Raw genomic sequence first — 19,660 nt, forward strand, 5'->3', positions numbered from 1 at the left:
ACCTGGCAGCTAGCCAAGGTCAACCCACTACACAGCGTGAGAGCGTCAATGCTTATCATCCTCTTAAGAGAAAGGAAGAGAGCTGTGCAGGCAGTGAAGTAGGCAGCAGCAAGGTGGATAATGTGGATAGCTTTATCAACTTATGAGACTACATCATGTTTTTATATCATGTTGCTATTCTAAGAAGATTGAGGAAATTATGCTTAATGTAGGTGGTCTTATGCAACTTCCAGTTGATACAGAAGGACAAGGAATCTCCCAGATTGCTCAAAATAGGCAAGTTTTTAAGCATTCTTTATGCTGAGGGAAGGCAGATCATCAAAAAGCTGGCAAGTCATTTAGGAATGAAATTTACGACCTCCTGATGAGACCATATTTGAAATTGAGTAATCAAAAAATGAAAGCGTGAAACAAATAGTTGTTGATGTGATAAGGAGGGGAAAGCTCCAACTATTGAGGCCCATCTGTTCCATTAAAGTTGTCTGCTTGCTAAAAATTGTAACCTGAAATAGGGTGTCAGACCAGGGGACATAACAGTACAAGAAATGGCTCAGTAGAGGGATATACAATGAGTTGGATTCAGGACAAGATTATGATGCCTAAATGTAAGCGTCCACTTGTGTTTAAACACATTTCCAGTGTTTTAAAATAACATTTTAGTAAGTGGATGCTAGTCACTACTAGGGGTCCCGAGAATGATTCAGTTGTCCACTGTAGGAACCTAAAAGGTGTTCAGTTTCCTAGAAAGATGTATCTGGATGTTTGCTTGATGTCCTTGGGTGTCTAGGACATTGAAATAGGGCTGTTAAGTGTGACACAGGACCTGTGAGAGACCCATGTCCTTCTGAAACAGCAGTTGAAGGCAAGGTGGGACATAGTACATTTCAAAGAACAGTAGGGATCTGTCTACATTAGCATTTTAGTTTAGATAAGGAGTGCTCTTTTGAAGAAAATCTCCAATCATTCCCACCTTCAAAGCTTTAGTTCACGTCACAAAGCAATCCTGGATCACATCAACATGACTTTTCTCAGATGAAATTGAACTAGAAAGCGTGCTTCCAGAGTGCATTTATTATGTTCTAGCTGCCAGCAGGAGCTTAGTCCATGGAACTAAATTAGAACTAGCCTGAAATAAGTCCCCTGAAAAGCATTTGGAATTCTGGTCCTTAGCACCTACTGTTTTTCTCTAAATGTCCACTTCTATCATATCCCAGTACTTGCTAACACAGATGCACCTTTTTTTAATGCAACTGAAACTTACTCTTTGTGTTTCTGGTCAGCTGCAGACCCCTGAATTTATGCACGGTAACTTCAGCCTAAGTTTATGTGTGGTAACCTCAAACTGAATTCCACACCACTTGACAAGATCAACCGAAGGAATGTTTAGCTTCATAATTCCTATCCAGGACATGAGTTTGAATGCCATATTATGAATTATAATTACCTAATTAAAAATTGACTTGTAAGGATGTTGCCATAAATTGCCCCCACTCAAGCCTTAAGGGCTTCTCAAGAACACAGATATTAGGCATCCACCAAACTTATTTTATAGTATATGTTACTGACATAATCTATGAAGCTTCACTCTTCACAGAATGAAGACAAAGAGTGGTCCTAGTCAGAAATATTAAATAACATTCTATATGGTTCAAGAATAGCTAATCCCTGTTGAAATATTAACTGTTAAAATCTCAGGTGGAATGTTCCTCTTTTCTATTGTTTAAGAATTCAGGTGAGTGATGTATAACTTATTAAAGGAATGCTAAATAACGTTATCTACAGGATTGGAGACTCAAATAATATATATGAAAAGGAATTAATGTAGAAATCTTCATATTGAATAGCATGAACATATTATGCCACATCTTAAAGAAGGACTGGAGTACCTAATTTAGAGCCTCTGCCCAGAAAATTGAAATCCTCACAGAATCACACTATCGTTGAGGTTGGAAGAGACCTTGAGATTGTCTAGTCCAACCCAGAGCAGGGTCAAGTACAGCAGGTTGCTCAGGGACATGTCGAGTCAGATTTTGAATATCTCCAAGGACTGAGACTCCACAACCTCTCTGGGCAACTGTTGCAGTGGTCAATCATCCTTAGAGTAAAACAGTTTTTTCTTAAGTTTAAGTGAAATTTCCTGTATTGCAGTTTCTGCCTGTTGCCTCTTGTCCTGTCACTGGATACCACTGAGAAGAATCTGTCTGTGCTTGCTTTACTGCTTCCATCAGGCATTTATATATGTTTACAAGATCCCCTCCTGAGCCTTCTCAGTGCTAAACAACTGTAGCTGTCTCACTCTCTCCTTGTATTACAAATGCTCATTAGAGCATTTGACCTTAATCATCTTCATGGCTCTTCACTGGACTTGCTCGAGGACGTCCATATCTGTTACTCTAGGGAGCTCAGAACTGGAAACCACACACCAGATGTGGCCTTACCATTGCCGAGTAGAGGGGAAGGATCACCTCTCTTGTTCTGCTGGCAATACTCTTCCTAATGCAGCCCAAGAAGCTGTTGGCGTTTTTGCTGTGAGGGTACGTTGCTGATTCACGGTCAACTTGGTGCCCATCAGGACCCCAAGGTCCTTCTCAGCAACTAAGAAGTCTGGCTGAAGTCAGCATAAGCAACATCTACTGCTCTTCCCTTGTCCTTTAAGCTAGTCATTTCATTGTAGAAGGCTATCAGGTTGCTCAGACACTCTTTCCCTTCATAAATCCATGCTGACTACTCCCAACCATCAGTTTCCCTGTTCAGATACAGCTTAATCCTGAAGGCATCCCAGGTCTGTATTCACTTTCATTTTTCACCATGAAGTTCTGCAGCTGACCATATCTTTGCTTTGGAATTGCTTCTGACTTGTTAGAAATTGGTCAGCTTTTACCTACTTGCCTTATATGTAAAAAGCACTAGGATCTTTTTAATGAGTGTTCCTCCTATCTTGGCTCTCAGAGCTGTAATTAAGTGTTTAGATCACTGGCCCAGGATGTAAAATACCTTGTCCACTTCTCTTTTCTTCCTAGGTAGATAGAAACCCACATTTTCTAAAAGTCACAGGAGAATGTGCTAACAAACTGGCTGTAGCCTTTGCTGAGGGAATACTCTATGTCCTGTCCATTTCTCAAGGTAACAGAGAAACCTCTGAAATTGTACTTTCAATTTCTATTGGATGGGTCGTTGTGTTGACTCACAGACCTAGGAAAACTGAACTGCTTTGTGTGAACCAGATGTCCTAAAAGTACATGCACGAATAAAGAGATTAAATGCTAGACCTTATTTTCACTAGAGATTGGGTGGTAATTTATATAATTCCTTTTGTTAAAGAAGACAGGTGAAAAGAGGTATATATTAGACTAGAGGAAACCAAGGAAAACAAGTGAGCTTAATCATATTTATCAAGTAAACAGGTTGCTTAGTTGAGCACTTTCATCTTAAACTTTACTGCTCCCAGCAGGCAAAGGTAATCTGGGAGGTGTGAAAAGTACTCTAACAGAAGATAAGATGCCAGATACCTCTGTGTTTTCTATTTTACTCCTTGTGTACTAGGTTTCCCATCGATGGGGAAACAGCGTGTGATCAGCAGGCTAACATAGTTCCTACGTTCTCAGTGCCCCCTGGCTGAACAAATATGTTAGCAAATGTTGGATATTTGGTTGATTAAATAAGCCCATACCTGAGATGTGAGCTATTTGTGATCTTCAAAGTTGACAGGAAAATATAGTCAAGAAAGATTATATTGGTCTGTTTTTCCTTTGTTTTTTAACCAAGATAATGGTATTGAATCCACATAGGAATCCCTCTGTTTCATTTGGAGAAGCATATAAACATTTTCTGTTCTAATTAAAGGTGACCAGTTAAGGAAAAAAAAAAGTAATTTGGGATCCAGAAGACATTCCCTTTTGGCCAGCTTGCATGGCAAAATATGTATTTCCCTCTTTACCTCCAAAGACAGAAGAAAAAGATCCAGTTCAAGACTCAGGGGGGATAGACTCTACGTGTCAGACTTCTCTGTTGGATTTCATGACCAGATAGGAGGCTGGGTTGCTGTCTCAGCCATCATATTAGTTCCTAGGGTTGCAGTCTGAGTGGGGAAGTTGAGGAAAGTTCCAGCACATAAGCTGGCAAAAGGAAATCAGAAGGGTTTCATTGGGATGCCAGTGAAATTGGTATTTTGGAGCCATTCTGTCAGGAATAGCCAGAATTTTTGCTATCTCAGTCTAAAATATCCTGTGCAATTGCTATTGAAAATAGCTACTCTGTCTCTCACCACTAGAACTTTGATTTGCATGGTGAAACCCCCACATATAAACTGAAAATGTCTAGGATCTAATTTTAGCTGAAATAGGCAACAGGCATCATTGATTTCCTACATATCTCAAATTTGCCAATAGAGTAGATGCCAAGAATCTTTCTGATTCTTCATAATCATGCAGCTTCTGCATCATAAAAGTATTTAAGCATGTATATAACTTTGTGCTGTGAATAGGGTACAAAGGCCTTTTGTATTTTGCAGAATTGGAATTTTAACTAATGAAAATTTTATTTCCCATATATGTTTCCCAATATTTTAATATTTACTTCACATAGAACTAATCCAATTTATTCTAATTATATAAGTAATTGGAAAAGAAGAGACTTATGTGCATTCAAAATGTGAAGCAAATGGAAAAATATTCATTTGTTTATAATGGGATTTTTTTTTAAGATTAGCTAATAAAGTGTTCCCCATTATTTTGTAATGCACTCTTGAATCTGATTTTAATGGCTATTGTAAGGATATATTTTAAACAGAAATAGAAACAAGGCCCTAATGTCCACAGCTGAGCCTGCCAAGCTGTAGAAAGTAACCCTTCTGTCCCATTGCAGAAATAAGACTAACACTAATCTTGCACTTACGTAACCCCAATACATAATGCATCCCTCTAAATATTCAAATAAATTGGCCTGGAATAACCTGGACTTCTATAATGAAAATGGCTATGTTAATGTTTTACTGATTACTGTATATTTTTTCATGAGTTATGTTTATTAGAAATGTTTTGAACCGAGAAGAATGAGTAGAATTAAGTAATAATTAATTTAGTTTTGGCATTATTTTGTCTGCAGAATGACCAGCTTATTTTTATGGAAAAAAATTTGTTTCATTCTATATGCTAGACTATTTCAGTTTACCAATAAAACCAATAAAATATTGCTTCAGGTGAATTCAGTACATCTTTGTAGGCTATTCCAACTTCAAATTAGGTCTTAAAGACTTAATAGCACTTATTACTTTAAATAAACCTAATAAGATCAGGCTATTTCAGTGTAATTTTATTTTAAGTGTATTAGTTGGTTATCCACAGCTGACAAGGACAAATGAGTTCTGCTCAGGGCAGTCTTTCGTCTGCATTGATCCATGCTAAAAAGACTAATATAAGTTCTACTGGAATATGTTGTGGGCCTAAAACCAAGAAGTAAATATAAGATAAGGTGGTTAGCTAAGAACTGTAACTATTACTATTGTTTAGACATGTTTTTTTTAAGATGTGAGCACTAGAAACAAACAAATACTAAAATGACTTGTGGCTTATCTCATAAAATGGTTATCTTTTCCTCCACTAAAAGAAATTTTGCATCACGTGGTTCAGCATCTTGAAATGTCAGTAGCCAGTTTAGATGGAGAGATAACAAGCAAAAACATAGATTAATTTTGCTTCCTTAAGTCTAGCAGGAACAAGGAGAAACATTAGGAATAATTGATAGTGACAGGATGAGAAAGATAAAAAGAGGTGGACTGGGAAGTATTTAATGACTCTTTGTGGTATTACATCTGTCACACTTTTTGTGCTACATTAAAGTTTCATTATTTTCATATTTCTTGTGTTCATATTTTCCCATCCCCTTCTTTCTGCTAAATTTAGCAAGTAATACAATGTAGATAATAGAGAGCTATTGCTGCAAATGTCATTGAATCTGTTACTGGACTGGATAAAGTATCTCAGCCATGCATTCCTTTTCATAATACATTTTCAATTAGTGGCTTTGGAATTCTGTACAATATAGACTCACTGTCTGTTTTTTTAATAATCCTGTACAATGCAGTGAGTTCTAAAAAGAAATAGTGAGACTTTCATTATGCAACTATTAATAACCTGAATCAATTTCATTTGGCCAAAGAAAATTATTGCACAAATCTGTTTACTGAAGAAGTTTATTCCTCTAAGGGCTTGTCTTCTACAGGCTCTTAAAACAAATGGATTAACTTTGCTTATCTGAAAGATAACAGATATAATCTGAGGGATTCAGGTTTCCCTTGTTTCAATCTTCTTTCTTCCATCTTTGTTCTTTTACTTTTACAGCCTACACATGTAGCTCAGTGTTTTAGTCATTTGGAAAAATGCGATGTCTGTCCCCAGGAAGCTTTAAAACTTATGTGTTTTTCAGGGACTTGCAAAAGGCTCACCACCTCTGATTGTTCAGTCAGTCTGGAGAGCTCAGGTAAGACAAGGTGTCCCTCTTCAGCAGCAATGCCAAAAGCCCATTTATGTCCCCATGGGTCTCTGTGGTCTCCACCCCTCTGGTAATCTAGTCTTAACTGGACCTCTCATAGGAGGCATGTGTTCCCACCAGTCACTATTAAGACTAATTGGTCCGTGCAGCACAGCTAGCTGGGCCATGCCCCCAGCCACTCCAGCGGCAGCAGTAGGAATCTCTTCTGTTTGGTATGAGAGTAACAGGGTGCATGGGGCATTGGCGTCTGTGAGGGCTTGGTGCTTGATAGGATTGGTTATGCTGGGTCCCTGTACCCTAAAGGTTCAATAAACACCTTTTTCTCCCTTCCTCCTGCTGGCCAGAGGCAGGGCACTCTCATTGCAGGAGCTGATTTCAAACAACTTGCTAAGCAGTTGTTTATAAGATTCCCTTGAACGGGGAGTAGGGTCACAGCTTGCTTTGGTGGCTGTTTCTGCTTTCAGCTGTTCCTTGATCTGTCACTTATCTTCTTGGTTTATACTGCTAGCTTGACAGTTGGGCTTTTGTGCCACTTCTCTATTTCATCCCCAGAATCTTGGAGCCACCTCCAAAATTTCTTTCAGATGGGGTCAACCTCTTTCACTAGAAGAGGTTGCTCAAAGGCCTACCCAACCTGACCTTGAACACTTTCAACAATGTGGCATCCACAACTTCTCTGGGCAACCTGTTCCAGTGTCTCACCACCCTCATCGTAAAAAACGTCTTTCTCGTGTCCAATCTAAATCTACCCTCTTTCAGTTTAAAACCATTGCCCCTTGTTCTGTCACTAGAGGCCATGGTTAAAAGTATCTCTCCGCCTTTCTTGTAAGCCCCCTTTGTATATTGAAAGGCCACAATAACGTCTCCCTGGAGATGTTATGGCAGCAAATGCAAGCTAAGAAGCTGGTCTGGAAGGCAAAGTCTGGCTTGGGCTGAGCAGTGGACTAGCCTAATACCTCTGCTGTTGCACAAGCACTAGATTCCCTCAGATGAGTGATGTGTACCTGGTCCTCAAAGATGCTTACACCTTCAATCCCTAGGTGATCCCAGAAAGAGGTACAATCTAAATGCAGTCTTTGCTCTCATTAGCAGTATAACTGATGCATTTTCATAAATTCTTTGATGGAATTTTATTTTCTTGTGCAAATTCAAGACTTGATGCTGGATGTGTCATTCCTTATACAGTCCTATGGCAACTATGATTATCCACTGTCCTTAAATGGACCTCCAAAAGCTTTTGGCAGAGTTTAACTGATGTAGTAGCCCTGGATCTTGATTTAGATCAAGACTTAGATCAAGACTATGTTTGTTGACCTCCAAGGCTTACTATAAAACTTATTCAGGTTTTGCCTGAAAATGTCATTGTGGAGGATGTATAGTGCTTGTTCTATGGGGTACATCTGTACTCATTAGCATTTCTCAATATGTCAAATTTCATTGTTATCTATGCTATACATGTGCTTGAAGATTTAATTATAGAAAGACATTCATAAATCTCACATTAAAAAAAAAAAGGTTTCATTTGAGACAGCATGTGCCAAGATTTGTGGAATCTTGATTTTGCTGGTAGTATTCTCTTCCTAGGTTGTTGTTGTTTTCCTAAGATTTTAAAATTTCTGAAGAAAATGTTTATAGTTTCTAACAGTGTTTCTCTTAATGGCTTCTGATGATTAAGATTCTAAAGGGCTTCTGTTCATTACTGAAGATATTGGATACATTTTAACCTGGGAAAGTAGAAATCGGATTTATTAAATAAATAATACTATATGTAGGTTATGGATCCATCAGGATTTGTGGTGAAACTGGAATCCATCTTAAGTACCTGCAACTAATAAATGGAACAGTGCACTTCACTGCCAACAGGACCTAAAATAACTCAGAATTCTTCACTCAGCTAAGATAAGTAGAAGGTTGACTGAGATAATAGCACTGAAGGCAGAAATCCAGACTGATGCTCTTCTGATAATGCTTTTTTGCTTTTTCCACAACCAAAATAAAAAGAAAAAAGGCTCTTTTCTTATTGATAATTATGAAGCATGACTCTTTCAATGACCGGTTGCAGTTTGTTGTTATGTGAAATATTTAATCTGGAGATGCTCTGAAATGTTAAAATACACCCCCCATGTAAGTGCCTTTTAGAACAGATAACAGAAAGCAGCACCCAGAATTCGTAAGAGCTGTACTAGTCATATTCAGCCATAGAAGCTGTATAGTTACTGACACACACTTCTTTATGACTTTTAGATTATAGCTTTCTCCTCAGTCCATTGTCCATGGAATGCATAATTTCACTTATGCCTGTTTTAATCATTATATCCAAAATTATTCCTCTGTCAATACAATAGTGTTGTTCACTAAGAAAATAATTGATAGTAGTCTACAGTTTTGAATAATTTCAACCTGCACTCATGCAAGCATGAATAACGTAGACAAAGCTGTTTTAAGGATTGCAAGATACCATCCGTTGATAAAGTTGCAAGCTCTCTAAATTACAACATCATTATCAGGAAAAAAACAGGAGGAAAAAAATTCCCCTCTGCATGATAGGTAGCATTTTAGATTGCAATTTATGTGAAATACATTAATTCAATTAAAAGATTTGCTGAAATACGGAGACCATTGCTTTTGTAGTTGTTCTTGTAGATATAGTACAGAAGTGTTTCTGCACTATTATTTACAGACATATCTGTTGAAATGTTGTAGTGGCATTACCTTCTTTGGAAATTGTCTTTTTAAAATTATGTTTTCTTGAAAAGAAGAGAAACAAAGCAAATGTGGCATTTGCAATTTATAGGGGCCTGGGTATAGAAACACTTCTGTTCAGCAGAGAGATATGTAGCAAACTTCTCCTTAGAAATCTATCTTTTCTCTTGACATTTGATTTCTCTCCTATTTTACTTTACTTTCCAACTGCCTTCAGTTGCCCTGTGTGACAAACATTGAGGATGCTGGCTCCAGAGAAACAGTTCTGTAGCAAATGTAATTCTATGGACTGCATACAGAGCTGTGTGTATGAAGGGTGGGTAGAAGCACTGGTTCCTTACAGTCACATACAGACATAATATATAAAAGATCTTCACACTGATTTTTATTTCTTCCCCCTCAAAATTAACCTTCTGTATTCCTCTTACACTTATCTCCATGGTTCATCCCAGGTCAGACTGAAGATTAAAATCTCCTCTCCACAAGCCTAACAGTTCCTCTGATTTTCAGTGATTATACTTTCATTTCTCTCAGTAATAATTTTTTAGTTATTCAGCCTATTTTTAACAACTACAGATGGAAATAAAATGGATCTGAAGAAGAAACATTCATTAGCAAGTAAGTATTCAGGGATTAGAAAAGTCTGTCTGATTCACAAAGCAGAAATGGCATTTAGTATCCAAGTCCCCTTCTAGACAAAATTAGCAAAGGCTGCAGTGAAGTTAAAGCCTGCTGGTTGCAAAATTGGAAATTGGTTTCCTGGGGCTCTCTGTAAACTCTTCATTACTTTACTCAATCATGGTTCATTAGCAAGTTAACAGACAGAAGACCAGCACACATTGGGATATGTTCAGAGCCAGCACTTCCATCTCCTTGAACATCACTTAAAACTTGAATGTCACAGCAAATTAGATATTGTGTCAAACTGCATCTTCTTGTCAGCTGCAGTACGGACGGCACACAGATCATGGCCACTTAACCTCTTGAAATTGTCAGGTGCTTTTTATCACGCATTTCAAGGAGTACCACATGGGTTTTAATTCAAAGTGACTCTGATGGAACAAACAGAAGATCTCAAAAGGCACCCAAGAAAGAAACAAGTTAAAAAAACCTAGTTAACGGTTTCATGTAAAATGGATTTAATGTCTCTTATTAACTGAAACCTAATTTGCTAGAAGAAAACATCCATAGGTGACATTACTGCAGTAAAATGGAAAGCTAAAAATAGCTATTAGGTTTCTGGGAAATGTTCATATTTTAGCTACAATGTAATTTTGAATTACAGCTGAGTGCCAATTATCTAGAACCCCACCTGAGTGCCTGAGTCTCTGTTTCCTATTAACTACCATTGTGTTTCTCTACAGTGTTGCCTGATTTTCCAGAAAAATATTTGCTCTAAATAGTTCAAGTTAGTGAAATGAACTGTATAAAAATTATTAAAGAATTAAAATGCTTCTGTGCAGCTGCTATTTGTATAATCTTTTCATGCTATAATTTTCATGAGCTTTCATGATTTTTGAAAAGAAAAGGTAAGCTGAGCATTAATTGAAGCAAACTGCTGAAAATTACCTGTGGAGTTTAGAGTCCCTTTAATACAATCCATTCACGGTTTGCAGGGTTAACGGGAATAACTAGTGACACTCTTGGTTTTGTCCCATTGCCGTAGGTGCAGATAACTGCAGTGGCCTGCATTCCAGACACCTTATGATGATGCTTAACTTATGATTTGGACCATTTGCTAACCAGAGGTGCCAGACCTTCATTTCCTATGCAGTTAAGGGAAGAAATTTGTTGCAATGCCCAGAATAGGGAGAGCAGCTACTAGAAGTGCCTAAGTGGAGCACTGTGAGTAGTTCTCTGCATTGACTGCATAGGGAGCCAGAGTACAGCAGGCCTAACTCATTGCTGTCTTGAATGTCAATGCTGCTGCAGTCTTAGTACCTAAGTTAGGCACCTAGGTCATGTCAATATGGCTACAAAGGTGTGTGAGCTGAATTTTTAGTTGTGTTTTAGATAAGAGTGATGCCAAATGGTTGACAGGCTCCAGAAAAGGACTGATTACTTCTGAAGTCCCTTTGTGAGTAGCTTCAGGTTTTTGTGGCTTTTCTGGGGCTACTCAATGGAATTTATTTGTTGTTTTCAAGTACTACTTATGTTCAGTGGACCCTTAGGCTGGTGGTTGCGTGCTCTGTTGGTTCTTTTTGTCTAAACAAGGGACTTTTGGGAGTCAGAGGATCAGACTAGAACTAGATAGAGTCTGGATGAGTGCCATGTTACACCCCAAAATCATGATCTTTCAGTCATTTGCATGGAGTCCTGGCCAGGGCACACCACCTGGGACTTGGATCCCCTTTGTGTGGGAATCAGGCAGAGAACTCATGTGTGCTTGGATCTTTCTCTGAGAGTCTGCGAAGGGATGCACGTGACATAAGAATTGATGTTTGACAGCTGACTTCTTCAGCTGATCCTTGGCTTGCCTTTGCGTTGCCTTGTGTTGTGGTTTAACCCCAGCCAGCAACTAAGCACCACACAGCTGCTCGCTCACTCCCCTTCAGTGGATGGGGAGAGAATCAGAAGAGTAAAAGTCAGAAAACTTGTGGGCTGAGATAAAGACAGTTTAATAGGGAAAGCAAAAGCTGCGCACGCAAGCAAAGCAAAGCAAGGAATTCATTCACTACTTCCCAGCGGGAGGCAGGTGTTCAGCCATCTCCAGGAAAGCAGGGCTCCATCACACATAATGGTTACTTGGGAAGACAAACACCATCACTCCGAATGTCCCCCGCTTCCTTCTTCTTCCCTCAGCTTTATATGCTGAGCATGACACCATATGGTATGGAATAGCCCTTTGGCCAGTTTCGGTCAGCTGTCCCAGCTGTGTCCCCTCCCACCTTCTTGTGCACCTGGCAGAGCATGGGAAGCTGAAAAGTTCTTGATTTAGTATAAGCACTACTTAGCAACAACTGAAACATCCCGGTATTATCAACGCTGTTTTCAGCACAAATCCAAAACATAGCCCCATACTAGCTACTATGAAGAAAATTAACTCTATCCCAGCCAAAAGCAGCACACCTTGGCAAATCCTGTTATTATTGCAGCAAGTGAACATACTGTGCTTCCATTGCCAGTGGTATGCCACTTCCAGATGACTGTTATTTGTTATCACTAATTCAGTAAAATATGGCAAACTGCAATTCAGAAAATATGTTTCATACACGGTGCCTAAGGGAACAACAAAATATTCTCATGCCATCATCTGTACAATTTTCACACAAAGAATTTGTCAGTGTACACATATGCTCCTATCTTTATAGGGTTCTGACACCTGTTTGATGGATTATAACCTAATTTACTCTAAGGACAATTGACCTGCTGAGGGTTGGCCTTTTGTTATAAATGTTATCAAAACAATTAATCATGCTCTAATTTATTGCCAAGACTTCAGTTGTTCACAAGTCTGACACAAAGAAGTTGCAACTATTGTAATACATAGAAACTAGAAAAATGGCACAAAATAAAACATGTTGTTTTATTTAATAAACCACAGCACTAAGTAGGAATGAGGTGGCTGGTGACCCAGCTGAAAACTTGAAAATCCAAGGTCTGATAACTATTAGCATCCTTTCATGAATATACACTTCAGATAACATGCATAATCAGATAACGTATATAAACTCAGGGTAAGAGATAAGTGAGTGAGAGGCAGGGCAGATATGGTGACAGACAGATCATGCTGTGGGCAGTAATGTTGCTGAGAGGTCCCTGGCTGAGAAGCAGCCACCAATGAAGATATCAGACTCATGGAAACTAATGGGAGGCATAATAAAAGGAGATGGGATACATTTCCTTTTGTAGCGCATGCTACATGCATAATGCTAATCTATGCATAATGTGCCTGAAAATTTCTTCTTACATAAGTTCAGTGATGAATTTTGTATACAGGTCTATGTTATGGTTAATACTCTTTTACCTAATGTACTTATAGAGCAATATTTTGGAAAGTACTTGATTTGGGGATTATGAATGTGTAGACATCAATAAGAATTTAAATAAGTAGTTCTGAAAATAATAGCTTTGTCTTTTTTTCCCCCCTTGAAATGTGATTTCCTGCCTGTTCCATTGATTTTTCTGGTTCAGTAGTGCACTATTATAAAAAAGGCATTTTCTCTTAATTATGAATTAACCTTAATTAGAATAAAAACTCAGATGCCAAGAAGTCTACATTAAGAGTTCATTTCCGTATTGGATTAGATATAGAAATCCCATATTGGTTTCTCCTAAAATAGTGTGTAAGCATTTATTAAGTCTTTATCAATAATTGTAAAGAAAATTAATTCATAATTGTTTTTACATATTTGGCTAGGAATCCAGGAGCCAATCAGTTCTCTGGATTATGGGCTACAATAGCCTGAGTAGACTATAGGCATCATCATTAAAAGCTGAGAGTATTACTTCTTTGATTAGCAATATAATATGTCTGTTTTCATAGAGTTCCACAACCCCCTTCATAAGGCTAAGGCTGTATCTACATCAGTAAGTAATCTGGCAGAGTAGGAGCAGATCACAGGTTGAATCCATTGGTGCTGGGGCCCCTCTATCAGCCCTATTCAGAGGCTTTATTTTGAATTTAATTTAGTCTAGTCACCTCAATTGGATGTCCTTATCATGGGTGTGGTTTAAAATTGCCCAAAGGACAAACACTGTTTTGGACCTTTATGATTTCCCCTCCTAGGAAGCGATGAAGTACATTTGTTGCGTACCTAGAGCAGAGGCTTCTGAAGTGAATCTTCTCTGTGAGGACCACATCTGTTCTGTGAAGTGAACCATTCAATGTGTTAAGTGTGGATGGTGAGTGATAAGTGAATGCTTCAATTCAATCCTACAATTGCTCTAAACCAAATACTAAAGGATCTGCAGCCTGAGTGGTACAGTAAGCTCTGACAGACTCGGATAACTCTCTATTTTCTGTATGTTTCAATGTTTTGCATAAATACTTGTCAGATCTTTTCCTGATAATCCAGAGTGTTCTACCTGAGCATCTCCCAGGATTAATAGCACTGGGAGCTCCTATGGTTCCCGCTTTTGAAAAACAGGATAATAAATCAAAGTTTCACTGCCAGCGTGTCAATAATTAGTGTAACACTGAGGAGCAATTACAGTTGACTGAAATGTGCAGCCTTTTGGGTCAGCATTAAAGTGAGGCCAAATTTGCAAAAATTGTTAGAGATCCTGTAGCCCTTAAAATAATATCCCTGATACTCTGACCTGTTGTCCTCCTGGCCAAGGTTCTCTAATTAGCTAATGCTAGCACAGATTAATCTGTGTTACTAAAAGTGTTGTTGGATACAGGGGAGATATTCAGCTGATGAGTGATTACTATCACTGCACTATGGGTATGGTGTGTAATTTATTCCTGTGGGAAGCTGTCGTGCAATAAAACATAAAAATATTAAAGTCTGCTTGGGTAGGTGCTACCCTTGCATGGAGAGCAATGATTCTTTAGGCTGGTCACATTTTATACTTTACTCATCATAGCAGCAGCCTAGGCTTGGTAATAGTCAAATTATTTACTGAACCTGAAAGAACCTATTTACATTATGAAGTCTTAGACTTTGAGTCCAGGTTTTAGAATTCAGTATCAGCCTTATGGTCAATCATTTTTGAGGTTTTTATTTCATAATTCACTAGCTTATGTCTTGAACAAACGAACAATTAAAGTCCTAATGGAAAATTCCATTTCCATCCCTGTATGACTTAAAGCAATCAGTTACTCTGCAGCTCGTCACTTTTGCAAATTAGGGTACTGAACATGAAAACAGGTGGCAAAATGAATTTTTTGCTGTCTTAGAGAAAATAGGGTAAATTTGTAGCTAAACTTGATGTGTGAAGTGTGAAAGACAGCATAGCCCAATACAGGATGAACGCTTGTGTAATGCTGCTCATAAGATTATATTCTGAGCTATGTAATTTTCTTTTCTGTTGGAGATCAACTCACAAGGACACCAAAAGTACAGACAACTTTGAAAAAGCAAAAAGAGAAAATGTTCTTTATCTTAGCAGAAATTATGCTAACCTACAAACCTAAGATTGCACATTACGATTATAGCTTCTCTCCTGACAGCTGCTTAATATTTGCAGCTACAGAAGTATTTACAGCCATAATCATCACCAAAGCATCATATTGAAGAACTATTATGTGTTCATTAGATAACTCAGTTTGTGTAAGTTCACTTTATAACAGGACCCTGATAGCTATTATAACAGGATTAATCAAGTTGTCTTTGCCAAAAATTTCTCAGAAGAGCATGGCAAACGAGATGTCTGTAACCCCTCTTCCAATGGAACTGCTAGGCCACTGTATGATGGGAGTTCACGACAACCTTCTTTGCCAACACCCTTGTTTCTTTAAGATGTGTGCTGGGGGTTGCTTTTTTACATCCAACAATCTCATAAATTCTCACAAAGAGCCAAGCAAGCCAAGTAAGCCCAACAGAAGTGGTATCTCATTGGGCGATGTTGACACAACCATCACTATGTCTATCTACCTGCCATTAAACAAGGCAAGAAAATATACTCAGGTTAATATTTACCTGTGTTCACACAGCTGATGTCTCTCAATTAAAAAGAAGTAAAAAACAAAATAATTTTCATATATTCCCTGCTGTCTCACAGGTACTTCTCTTGTGTATTGTGTTGCTTCATTCCGAAAGGATGGAGAGTGCTGGGCAGGCTGATGGACACGTTAGCTGCTGCTGCTGAAAGGCGACAATCCTTCTCTGCTCTTGCAATTGGTCATATGTGACCACCTCTTTTCTAGTGTTAGCTCTGCTGTTTATAATATCTCAGAGTGAGGTGATTCAGAAAACTGTTCACTTTTTAAATTGTGTTAGTTAAGTGCAGAGTCAGATGATTTCCACTGCTGGCCCAAGAGATCAGCAAGAGCATGGCTACAGGTAGAGAGAGGGAAGGGCAAGGAAGACAGCTTCTGCAGTGGGAAACCTCTCCTTAAAGAATGACCTTTCCTTCAGCCTGAAGTTGTGTCCTTCAGCTTAGTTGTGAAGGGGAGCAACCTGTGCTCAACATTTAAAATGTACTGGTTTTAAATCTCTGTGATTTGAAATCTCTGTGTCTTTGAAAGCAGAATCTGGGAAAAAAATCTCACAGTCCATACATGAACAGTATGTTAATGGTCCTGGCCTGGAGCTAATTCACAGCACAGAGAATTGTCTTTACATGTGATTTAGTAGTCATGCTAATCTATATTTTATTAACAATCCGTTACTTGTTATATGCAAGATATTTACTTATAATGTATCTTATGACACTGATGAAAGAAAGTTTTAGTAGCAGTATTACTTGCTTTCCATAGTTGAAATAATCTTTCAATATCATTTGCCCTGGCTGAAACATTGGAGTATAATAGTTGATATGTCAGTTACCATATAAAAGACACTCTTAAGTCCTCAAAAAACCTCTCTTGCATCTTAAGTAAGACAGTATCATTTTAAAAACATAATAAACAATTTGGCCTTCTGAGGATAAGTTAAAAATTAATTTGCTGAAAAATGTCATCTTAGCAAGGAGACAAACACTTTCTATTTAATTTTTAAGAGATGGCATTTCACCTTCTGTTTCCTTACTAGTGTGAATGACTACAAAAATTTGAGAGGCAAGTTTTGAAGGGATTATAGAAAAGTTTTGTGGTCACATTGAAGGAACTATGTTGTTAGATAAAAGGAAACATGGCATAAATATAAAGAAAAAAAAAATTGAAGGAAAAAAGCCCTTTGCTTGAAAAAGAACTTTTGTATGTGAAAAAAGTACACAGCCAAGCTTTGAAGTGTATTATGCAATTGGAAGTAATGCGTTATGCAATGTTACTGCATGAAGTTTAAATATATAGCTACCACAGTAAACGTTGGTTGTGTATTACTGCTGCATGATGTTCTGTTTCCTGAGAGAATCTGAAAGTCAAATTCACTCTGAAGAGATCTTAAACCAGCAGCTCTGTTCACATAATTTTCTGCTGAAGTTCTCTGCACTGCAGACTGCTTCCCAGAGTCTTGTTTCTGAATGAACACAGAGGTTAGTTGACACCATTTTCCCTAATATTTGAAGGGTAGGAATAAATCATGGTCCCTCTTGAAGCATGTGTCCTATATAACTAGATTTTGAATTTTTATTTGATGCATAATAACATTATGTGAAATACTCATAAGAAAATCTGAAATCACTTGGAAATGAGCAGATTTCAACTATAAAGACAAGTCTACTCACAAAAGTGAAAGATCTGGCAGATAGAGTCTGTGCATATATTTTTTCCTGATTTCAGGCAAAACATGACATATGTTAATAAGGCTTGAACAGGTTTGATCACAAACGTCAAAGAAAAACATGTCGAATGGTATTCCAATGCAAAATTAATTTAAAAAATCCTCATTTTTAGTGTACCCTTGTACATTTTGATTTTCTGAATGTGTGTGTAGAGTTTTTATGCAGTAGAAGTGTGGATATACAGTCAAGTCATTCAATAATTTAATTTTTCATTTACAAAGGCAAAAAGATATTGTCCTTTATGTGGAAACACATAAATGGATTTGTACTGTAAATATACCTGTCTGGCAGTTGAGCAGCTTGGCGCTTCAGCATGCTTTACATGAGAACAGCAGATGAAAACCGATGATGTGCAGCTTGTACCAGTCCTGAGAACTTGTTTCCATATCACTGCTGGTGCAAATCTTGTCTTCTTTGGAGTTACATCACAGACTGATGTGACCTGTTGAGCATAAGCTGTAAAAGGATGAGCTATAGATATAGAACTATGAGACTCAACAGGTTTCTAATTTTGATCAAGAGCCCTGGGAAGATATTCTTGTGGAAGGACTTGAATGTGTCTGGGGAAGAATGGGCACATGGAAATTTATTCTGTCTGCTTACCTTAGGACAGAGCACTTTTGCTAAAGTTGTGAAAGTAGTGCTATATTTATTAAATCTTTGCCATTGCTTTTGTTTTTTCCAATCTGCCTCTGCCCAAAGTAATAGCAAAAGTTAAGAGCATACAGTTAATAAAATTGGACTAGATCCATTTGTATCCCAAGCTTGTGAGTAGTGAAAGATGAAATGACCTCTCCTGGGGCTTTTCTCTGTTTACCAAAAGGACAAAAGCTACAGAAAAATATCAAGGCATTGTGCTTTTGAAACTACTCAGGACAGTCTTTAAGTTCTGAGATGTACAAAGTAACAAATAGTATAAATTGCTGATTTGTAGTTTCTATAGTGATACAATTTCTTAAAATATCTTCTGAAATCTGCAAAGGTTCTGTTGAACAGGATATAGAGGAACTTACTGTGCTTTCACATAGGAAGTGTCAGCGCTATTTTTTTATACTCTACAGGGTATTTGTTTTCTGGTGTATCAAAAGTTAGAGGGAATGTGTTCAGAATATTTTTAAAGTGACACTTAAGACGTATTAGAGATTAAATATAGTATTGCTATGATTTTATGTTGAAGCCACATAAACCATTTGCTAAAAATTGTTTTCAAAATGAAACTGCATTTTATATTTTGAAACACAAAAGATAGTTGGAAGAATTAAAATGAATATCCATTTTTTCCTTTAGATTGTTCTCATGATGCACAATAATTCATTCCTTGTTAATGCCATTGTTTGTCCATAGTTTGCAAAATAAAAGATGCATTTGAGTTTACCAGGAAATGCACATCACCTTTTCCAACATCATAGAGAAGACTAACTGTAGAGATAATCTTTACCTTGATTTATCTGCTGTTGGTTAGTGTGCCCAGATGTAAGCATAAGAGTATTACAGTGAATGAAGGACTATTAAATAGCATGCATATCCTATTCAGACTTGAGGTAACTGGAAGAAAGCAGGTCTTCAGCAGAAGTGACAAACATATTCATGAAAGAGTAATCATGAAATAAATCCATCAGAATTTCATAACTATGACTGGAAATATTCTAGCTCACTGCCAAGAAGTCAGAGAAGCTTGCTAAAAATCTTTATGCTGAATAACTTTGTATGAGCTCTTTTTCCTCCATGCTGGACGTGTAGAAGCTCTTAATTTGCCGCAGTTGCGTCAAAACTCATTGAAGTCAGTCAAGAGCTTAGCCATTAAGTTCAATGGAGTTTAGACTTGGTCTGTAATGTTTAAGTATTTCAATGTTAATGTCTCTACTTTTAGTCTGTTGATGTCCTTATTCATTCTAAGCAGAGAAGGCTACATTTTCCATTGAATGAATTCTTGTTTCATTCTTTTCTCTGGGACAGTGTAAATTGGCAGTCTTGTCCATCTCACCCTGGGGAGCCTTGTGCTCTGTAATATTGCCTTGTTTATGATCTTCAGAAGTGTTACTAAAAGGTACTTTGAAACTGAGGTACAGTGTAGCTGGAAATTCAAAGTGGACAGGGCTGTAGGATAGGAGTACTGGTGATGGGAGAACAAAGGAAG

Source organism: Ciconia boyciana, chromosome 3 (genome assembly GCF_034638445.1).
Source record: "Ciconia boyciana chromosome 3, ASM3463844v1, whole genome shotgun sequence".
NCBI lineage: Eukaryota > Metazoa > Chordata > Aves > Ciconiiformes > Ciconiidae > Ciconia > Ciconia boyciana.